Genomic DNA, 10561 nt, shown 5'->3' on the forward strand with positions numbered 1-10561 from the left:
ATAATAATAATAATAATAATAATAATAATAATAATAATAATAATAATGATTGATTGGCGCTTACACATATGTTAGTGTTTGGCCGAGCTTCTCCTCCGACTCGTGGTGTGCGCCTTGATGTTGTCACACAAAGCGGAGGAACCTACAGTTTTACGCCGACTCCGGAGGTTTGCCATTGGCTACCGAGGGACGACCGCTGTTAAGAAAAAACCTTTTTCAATATTTTTTTGCGATGTTGCTTTGACCAGGGCTTGAACCCAGGTGCTGATGAGTGAAAGCGCGCACTGCTTACCACTATGGGTAAAAAAAGGGGACTGTCCCTTATAATACAGGACGTATGGTCACCTTAGTTATAAGTTTTATCGCGATAACGTTGCCACATAACAGTTATTAGATCAGAAATATTTTTTATTTCGCCGATAAGAGTTATAACCCAACGTTTACTTTTTACGTTGCCTGATAATAAAAAATATTTTTCATGTAATAACTGGTTAGATACAACGTTTTCGTTCAATTTCAGAATTCGGGCAACGTTTTCAATTTGTAAATTCGATATAACAGTTTTTTTTTTGGTCCCTGAAAACTGTCAATGCTGAGGATAAAAAGGGGCGCTATTCAAGTGGTCGGCACTGTATTTTAATTATATATTCTGTTTCTAGGCAACAAGAGTTTTCAAAATATTTTTCACTTAAATCTATAACCTATACGCTCACCATAGCTTGGCTATTAGCTTAGTAAGTAAGTATGTACATAAGTATGTATGCATATATATTTATTTTACAAACTTAGTCTACTTGGCGATATTTATGCATTTGTTAAGCTTAACAAGATCAACAAATTCGGATAATGTCATGTACAATGTCATACGTAAAAATTAATAGATTTCAGCAACTTCAGCTGCCGAACTTACTCGTTAAATTTTTCTTTTGCATGTACATACATATGTATGTATATACGTATGTATGTTTAACCTGCCAAATCAGTAATGACGGTAGGTAACACCGGCACTGCCTGAATCTAGTCGACGTCATCGCCATCGGCTGCGCTCTCTGGTTGAGTAGCAGTGTTTTTTGATTCTAAAACACACAAAAATCACTATCTCACTACTTATCGGTTACACCAGAGACCTCAATAAACAAAACGATTGTTTAAAACGACCCGTTGAAAGCGAAATTCCCTAAATGATGGTTGCTTGATATTAGCGCATTACTTTTATTGTTCCAGTTGTAGCCAATGCTACTGTTTCTATTTATTGTTGTGTTTTTTTTTTTGTTCTTACATTGCATTGTTGTTGTTGTTGTTGTTGTTGTTGTCGCTGTTCAAGCAGCAAGCATCAGGCACACATTAAAAACCCATTCCGTATGCTAAGCAGAAGAATTCGCTAATAAAAAAGCAGCTGGTGCTTGAGATTCTTTGTTGGGGAGTTGTTGGTGGCCATTGAGTCTTGAGTGGTCTGTGGTAGCAACTACATACCATTGTCTGAGCGGTAGTTAATCGGTTTCGATCAATTTCTGATTCAGCTTAACTCTGTGATCCACAAAGCAAGATATCGTCGAAGACCATTAAATAACAGCAAGTACACATGTACATACATATGTACGTATCTATGTATGCAGCCATATGTGTGTGTGTATAGCAAAACCGCATGGCCATGAGTTTGCAAAATGACTTACATTCATGCATATGTACATACATATGTATGCGCATGTATCGATCCATCGGCTGTAAGCTTGTACGATTTTGTTGCAAGAGCCCCTATACTCCGTCCCTTCGACTCGGCAGCGATCTGCAAGCCACCAAGAAGGCATTTGGTCAGACCACAGACAACAGTCTGACTACTATGCTTGCAATTCTGGTGGAAAACTGTAAAGAGTCAACTAAGCCCGGGTTGCTCAAACGGCTAAACGGCAGGTGGCAACTATTGACAAGCTGCCGCACGATCTGTCAGTCAAAGTCACACAAGGGTCCATCGCACAATTTTGCCGCGAGTTTTGATTCTTGCGAATAGCTCTGCACATATGCACCTACGGGTGTGTGTATCTAAGTATGTACATATGTGTATTGACAACTTACGTAAATGAAATAATGGTGCTTATGTTAAATAAAAACATTTGAGCCATTTCATATGTAAGTCCGGATTGTATGTAAATAGACAAAGTAGCTTTGAGTGCAAATGTATTTTTATTGTTTTTAGTATATATTTATCACACAAATTTTGATTATTATCCCGAAGGTCCAATGTCCGCTCACTAAAAAGGAATTGTGATCCCGTAATTTAGATTCAGCTTCGAATAATGCGTTTCTCTTATATTGCCGATAAATCTTGGTAGAATTCATGAGTTCCATCGCCCAATCCACAAAAAGTTAGCTAAATGGTATTGCCCCCAACACCACTAAGAACATCAGTTCAATTAATTTCTTCTAATTTTTATCTAATTTTAGTAGCTTAAAATAGGAATTCCGCCAACGTAGAACAGCGTTGGAAATCCAATACAAATCTACTTGTCCCTACATACGTATCAGCTCCTCTGGACCAGCTCAAAAATATTTTTTATTGAAATCAAAACCTTCAAAAATTGTCGATTCATAAATCAAATAATTTAAATCAGCCCTGCGGTTTTACATATGTACATATAATATTGTGAACTCAAGACAATTTATAAAGAATTTGTATTGGTCAGCCAGTCTTAGGTCAAGCCAGATTGGACCAATTCGCATTGCTGCGAGCCGTGACTGCATTAACTATATTCAATGTACGATTACAGGAGTGAAGCAGTCGTGCAACTAGAAAATGTTTATCGAGGTGTAACCCTTATCATTTATGCGCAATTCTACATATACATTAGCGTGGGCCGAAAATCTGCTTTTGTAGAATTTTTATTGATAATAGTAAAAATAAAACCTACTAAATTTCGGTATTAAAAACTGTAGAACAGCGCTTTTGCAAAATCATAAGGAGGCCTTTTTAAGAAATTTAACACCGTGTTCACCTCTAAAACAAAATTAATGCTGGTCGCATCGGGACTTGGACGTGGGTGCCGAGTAGTTTTTTGTTTGCACAAATGCATATCTGACGTGTTTTTTTTATTTTTGTTACAAAATCTATGTACATATATATGTATGTATACCTAATCGCCGGCTGAGTGGATGATCGCCCTATCTCACTCAAGAGTCCGATTTTCAGGATTTAGTCCGAACTTACAGAAAACCTGTACCTAGGAACACTTCTCAGGGCCAGTTTTTCAGTGCCGGTTTAAACTTAGATTACGTAAACTGCATGTAAATTGAACGGCTGGTTGGCATTTGATTGACTAATCTAAAGGGTCGGTTACTCAATGTCTGATTAACAGCAATCTCTGGTTAAACATAGTCATCGACGTTACCGACTCCCTGCTGTATGGATAGAGTCGAAGACGTCGATAACGATGTTTAACCGCAGATTAGTGTTAACCAGACATTGAGTAACCGGCCCTGAGTTGAAGCCACAGCCCTGCACTGAAAAACTGGCCCTTAGAGAGTAAAGAATTTATTCTGGCGAACAGCTGTGTTGTAAAAGCAAAGAATTTTACATTTGTTAAAAATTAAAACCTAAGTAAACAAGGAAATATTTTAATATGTATTCCACATCCGTCAGCCATCGATTCCGCTCTTGGAATATAAAATTCCTTCTAAGCTGCTTTTAGCAGAACTTGTTGAACATTCGCATTCGCAAAACATTTGATGTGCGGATGTCAATACGAATGGTTAAAATGATGCGAATCGTTCGTATAAGCGAATGCGAATACAAATATTCGTAACATCACTAATTTAATTAAGTATTCAGGTATAAATGAACGCTCGAGCTGTTCACTCGTATGCACATAAATATGTATGTATGTAGAAATGTATGCAGGTATGAGCCAATGCCAAAACGCCCAGCCAATAATGTGTAACTGTCAAATCAGTGGCGAGCGATGATCTTTTATTGGTCGATAGAGCTGTGCTTCAAACATATTGCTGGCGCGCTACCACAGCGATTCGCTTACCGCTTTCTGTGTACATGTTAGATACTGACCGGAGGGTTGGATCGAACGATGGAACCGATTGGTGCATTAACGACTTAATTGATTGATTTCACACTGTTTAATTTAAGCTAATATATGTATATACACACATACATATATGTACGCACATATGTGTATTTTCAATTTGTACACTCTTATGTTTGTGCATAAATATTTACTTGCATAGGTATGTAGAAGTGGATAAGAAACAAAATGACTGATTAGTAGATGGTGTATATCTTTACAAATTTGTATGTAAGTATAGTTTTTTTTTTACGACGAAGCGTCGAACGCCTGTACCCGTCTGCGTGAGATTTTAACTCAAACAAAACCTCCTAAATACAATCCGCGCCTACGCTTCGGATGGACGAATTTCAAAGCCGCACTGCCTTGCCGGTAGGAACGACCTACGATGCAGTCCTCGTCTTCGCTTTGGTTAGTGATGTCATGTTGGGAAGCCGTCGAAAGGCACAAGTTGCTGAACCGCCATGCCATGGCGGTTGGAGCGACATAGGTTCCACTCCGCGTCTGCGTTTTGGTTTGGTCTAATCACCGGTGATACGCCGCTGTCTCTCCAGGCTCCTCAATTGTTTAAGAATTGAAGACAGTGTGTCGCTAGTTCATTACCATTCACTGGCTCAATTCATTATGCAATCGACTACCGACTGTGGCGTAAACACCTCTACTTCGTCGAAAAGATGTGGTCACCAATTCTCAGCGCTCACGGATCACACGTAGTCTGGCAAGTCCGATGTCATACATACCACTGGCCAAAGCCATTTGTTTCTTTCCCTTCCTTAATAATTGAACCACCGTGGGTGTTTCTTATAGCACAAAAATTCGAGAACGTTTGCCGAGTTCGGGGCGGCTAAACAATCTAAAAAATACTTGTTGAAGAATTGGTTGCGCGTGTTGGCCAGGGCGGGACCATGGTAGAGATAATTTTCGATGCCCTACGCCTCTTCCTCGTATCTGCAACTGCGGCAAAAAGCATTGGTGGGGTATTCTAACCTTTTAGCGTGTGTACCCATCAGGCAGTGTCCGGTGATTACCAGTAATCTGAGAGAAGCACGATCCAGTCGAGTGAGAGCTATGGATCGCTTTATATCAATCGTTGACAAAATTTGCATACCTTCCTTCATGGCCAATACCTTTTCAATCGTCGATACGATTTCGTGAAGTGGAGGTTGTAATTTTTTTATATTCCATCCAATTTATTCGTCACTTAGCCTCTCTAGAGTTTTAAGAAGGAATGAAGTTAGGCTATAAGCCTGTAATCTTTCGATTTCACATGAGCGGCCCTGCTTACTTTTGGGAGGAAGACCACCTTCCCCTTTGTCCACTCGTATGGTATGTGAATTAGGGTTAGGCAAGGTGTAAAAATCTGAGAAAGCAGAGGGCACAGTACATCCTTAGCTTCTCATAACTTATGGTCTCACTTAGTGACCGTAGGTGTCGTCATAGCTGTCCGGGAAGTGAGTGCTCATAATGATCTCCAAAATTTCGTACACGATGATGTCGTCACTGTTAGGCTTCTGGATAGAGTTCATACTTGAAGAAGATTTCGACAGAACTTTTCTGATCGTGGTTGCCTCAGAGTTCTCTACTATGTTAGCGTTTCGCCCTCTTTATGGACTTCTTGAACAATCTGAGTGCATCCTTGTAGGGTTGCTAGAGACCTGTTCGCTTGGCTTGATTGAAAAGCCGCCTGCTGTTTTTCCTCAGTACTGAAATCTCAGGTTCCACCACTGTGACTTCTTTTTCGGGAGGGTGCTTGGGCAGGAGGCCCTGAAACCAGCGTTACACATTGGAAAGGTATTTTCCCACCATTTTTATTCGTCTTTGCTAATAAGCTCATTCAAAGGATGAAAGAGAAAGGTAGGATGAACGAACATCATTCAAAGTGGATTTAAAATGTGTTGGTATTTGAAAAAAAAAAATTGGGACACGAATGACCTTTTTGCACATAAATAAAAATAGTGGGAAAATACCTTTCTACCGATATCCCATAAGTCTAAATCAGAATAGTTTTGGCCCAGTTATTTAAGTTTTTCGTAAATCAATCTTTGAAAAAAGTAAAAAACAGCATCAAAAATCTCATTATTACGATTCCGGTGAAAAGATTTTTAAATATTTTTATGCAGATTTTTTAAGCCTAATCTGTTTTGTCATCTGAGGGGACTTTTTTCAAAAAGTTCTCTAAGAAACTATTTTTATTCATAAAAAACTCCATGTTTGGAGGTACTTTCAAATCGGTCCGGCGGAAAATCCGCAACGCAGAGAACCATTTTGAAATATGAGTGTTTTTACCCTCTAGAAAATAATTTATGTAACCTCACATACGCGGTTTTGCTTTATCTTGAAACGTGGTTTTGCATTTTGTTGATACGCGGTTTTGTACTTTAAACGACGATATGTATATGTATACATGTTTACACACATGTGCTTGCTTACAATATATTTTTCCATTGTTTTTGCGTTGATGCTTTAAATACGATGCAGCAGATCGCTACAGCTCAACCGAACTAAAATGCTTACCAAATTGCCACATGTTGAAATTGAAATTTATTTGAATACACATACCATCCTAAAGTGGGCCTCAAGAAGCTGGGATTTGCACTTTTCGGCCATAAACTGTGCCATGAACATTAATAAAGTCAGCCAGCTGGCGCGTACTATGAGAAAAACTGATATGCATTCGATTTTTATTTGTGCGAGACGTTATTAGCATCGAGTAGGTTCGATCGGAGCTTAGTGAATAGCGACAGCCTGTGCTACCGTTTTTATGGGGATACACCAAAAGTGCAACATTTTCGTCAAAGCTTAAAGTTTTCGTTTTAATTAAAATTAATCGAACACAAGCAATAATATTAATTTAACTATTTTAGTGTAGGATGTGAATATGTTAACGGAGAAGCATTGGAGGCTAAACATTTTAATTTTTATTTTCCCTTATGTTATGATCACGCCAATTACCGAATTGTAATTGAACTACTTTCAATATTTTATCGAAAATAATAAGTCTGTATTTAAAAATTCCGATGACTCAGTGCTTACGCAAAAATACCAAAACTGGTATAATATTGAAATGTTTACACTTCTTTGAATTAAAATACATATATGGCAAGTTATATGTAGTATTAGGATCACGGCTACGCGAAATATATGGATCTGTAAAAGTTCTCATTTTCTTGTATTTATTCCCATACGATACATATGTACATACATACATACATATATTCAGAGCAAGTAGTTAGGAGCAGGTGGTACTTGTATATTAACCGGCAATGCTTCTATATTTGGTGCTTAAGTTTTTGTATAAAAATAACATGCACCAATGTCTCGGATTTAAGCAATCCATATACATACATACATAGTGTCACGAAAGTGCAACCATGCAACTAAATCCCCAGCAAATTGGAAGAAATTTATTATGTGACATTTCGTATGCTTGAATTGATGGCAATCCGCCCAAATACGAAAAGCAATTCACTATGTTAACGTCCATGATTTTGTTATTTCCCACGGAGACTAATGTACTGATATCAGCCAACGCTTTGAGTGCCACACTTGTCAGCGATTTCGTTTCCAAAAGGATGATAAGGCACACGCAGGTGAATTGAAGATGCATATGTATGGATGTATGTATATGCACATACTGATATATGAACATACGCATATGCATGTGTGTATATATAGAGGCATCTGCATGGATACATAAGTACGTATGTAAGACGAGTACTTATTTCTTAATTTTTATGATAATTTTTATAAATTTTAGTTTTCGGCATTTATAAACAGGGACCGAGAATGCATTCCAGATCTGGTTTAGTTCTGCATGAGAACAAAATGTATGTGAAGATCGTTACCACAAAGGAACCAAACGGGAACGTGTATTGAGAGCAGTATGAACGGGAACAAAATGAGAACAAACGGTTCGGGAGCGTTTCCGTAAAGAACAAAATGCCAACACAACTCTCGGGAACGTTATCAAAGAGAACAGAATGAGACGAAACTTTCGATTTCACGATTGGTAATTCTAAGCCAGATGAAAGCTGGCTCATTTCAACTTTCAGATCATTTACCATTAGGGTGAACTGTACATTTATGGAACAATTTTTTCGTTTTCTGTGCAAGAAAGGTCCGTGTCTTAAGTCTTTCGTTGACTTAATTTGCATAGTTATCTTTCAGTTCTTTTTTGATAAATTTTAATATTCAAACATCTCTAAATGATGGATCGCTATAAGAAAAATTTTGTTTTGAGAGAAAATTTGTTCCCGTTTCGTTCTCTGTCAGGTAGTTCCTGAGACTTTAGTTCCCAAATTGTTCTTCGAAAAAGTTCCTGAAACTTTTGTTCCCCTTTTGTTCTTTGCTTAAACGTTCCGGAACGCTTTGTTCCCATTAGAATGTACTCTTAGAATGTTGCCGAAAGTATTGTTCGCATTTTGTTCTCTTTGGGCACGTTGCACAGGGTTTTCGTTTTTATATAATTCCCATTGATAACGTTCTCGACGGTTTTTTCTCATTTCGGGTTTGGGTTTGAAGTGTTCTTGCGAGCAAAACTACGAGAACGACATTTAATTTCGATCATACCTTTTGTTATCGATTCCTGTTTATAAATATACTTATGAATGATGTATGTAAAAGTGGTAATTGACAAGTTATAATCATATCGATGGATGTACAGTGGTCGAACAAATTATAGCCGCACAACATTTGCACAAATTTTAACATATTATTTTTTATTTAATTTTGGTTATTCTTTATAAAAATGTAGTTCATTCCTTAACAAATCCCGTGTAAATACAACTTTCAAACTTTGCGCAATATTTAAAAGAAAGTTCCAACAAACTTTCGTAAAAATGTCGAGCTTTTTAATTAGATTTCCTAGAAAGATTTTCACTATGCAGTTTTGCAGCATTGTAGTAGAATAAAGTACTAAAAACTAAAAACTACCGTAGATTTTTTAGAATTTCGTTTGTCGTATTTGCATCCATATAACGAATAAATACAATCTATCTTAGTTTATGCAGCTCGCTCGAGCATTTAAACTAAGTTTAAACTACAATTAGATTTAAATGTACACTAAAAAACTGGTCCTTAGTTAAGCTCTTGTTTGCGGTTACGTTGACAAAAATTTAATTATGCTCTGTGAATCCAGTCCGTAATAATTTTATTTTAGTAATTAACAAATTCGCATAAAGTGATAAAGAAAGATAGTTTTTTTTTTATAAAAAATTTTGATTTTTCTAGAACCCCGCCAATTAGTGTTTTCATAGTAGTGTCTTCGAATACCTTCACAACAGCTAAAGCCCACTTTCTTTTAAGGTCTTGAAGACCTTTGGCCACACTTTTGGTGACGTTCTTTTCCCGTTCAGTATCTCTCATTCGGTCCTAGTTTGGGACAGTTTGGTGGATTGGCTTCTATAGGAGCCAAATTTACACACGTTATTCCTTAAAGCCACCCTAATTCTGATGTTGCGTAGTGACATGCAGCGCGGTCAAACCACAACAAGGTGTATACTTCATATAGCCTTCGTTTTTGTTTTAGTTCCACACAGAAATGAACTTAAGAATTTAACCTTACTTGACAATTTCTTTTCTGAAATGCTTTGCCTTTTCACGATCATGATACGCCTTCTATGCTTTTACCGGAACCTTTCTTTCGACCAATACTTCGGTTGGCATTAAACCGTTTAACATCAAGGAAGCGCTTTTGTGGCAATACCCACCTCTTAGGTAATCTTTTTAAATACCAATCAGGTTGCCTCTGAACTCCGATTTCACACTCACCGCACGCAGTCTGTCGGTTTCAACCTCCAATAGCTTTACTCTTGAGCAGAATACATTTGCTCCTCTAGGACCACCCAGGTGGGTCATCATTCTGGCGAGCTCTGCATACGTTGTTAACTCTATTTGGGTTACATATTCTGCATGTGAGCTGAAACTGAGCCTTTTATCGATTGTAACTCCTATTTCTGATTTCATATTTCTCTCTCGTATTTACATATATCGATTTTTAATGCAAGGATTTTAATAATAATAATAATAATAATAATAGATTGGCGCTTACACATATGTTAGTGTTTGGCCGAGCTTCTCCTCCGATTTGTGGCGTGCGCCTTGATGTTGTCACACAGAGCGGAGGGACCTACAGTTTTACGCCGACTCCGAACGGCGATTGTATTTTTATGAGAAGCTGTTTTTCATGGCAGAAATACACTCGGAGGTTTGCCATTGCCTGCCGAGGGACGACCGCTGTTAAGAAAAAACCTTTTTCTATATTTTTTTTCGATGTTGCTTTGACCAGGGTTTGAACCCTGGCGTTGCGGAGTGGAAGCGCGCACTGCTTACCACTACACCACAGCGGCCGAGGATTTTAATAGATATTCCCTAATCCAAAGGTCAATTGGTCTCATATACTTACATAAGTATCTATATATACAATATCTATGTGCATACAGTATCGGCCATATCTATAGCACGCCATTTCAAAGTGATATTGTGTGCCACTTATG

The sequence above is a fragment of the Rhagoletis pomonella genome, unplaced genomic scaffold (genome assembly GCF_013731165.1).
Source record: "Rhagoletis pomonella isolate Grant_MI unplaced genomic scaffold, Rhpom_1.0 Rhpom_scaffold_00008, whole genome shotgun sequence".
Classification (NCBI taxonomy): Eukaryota; Metazoa; Arthropoda; class Insecta; order Diptera; family Tephritidae; genus Rhagoletis; species Rhagoletis pomonella.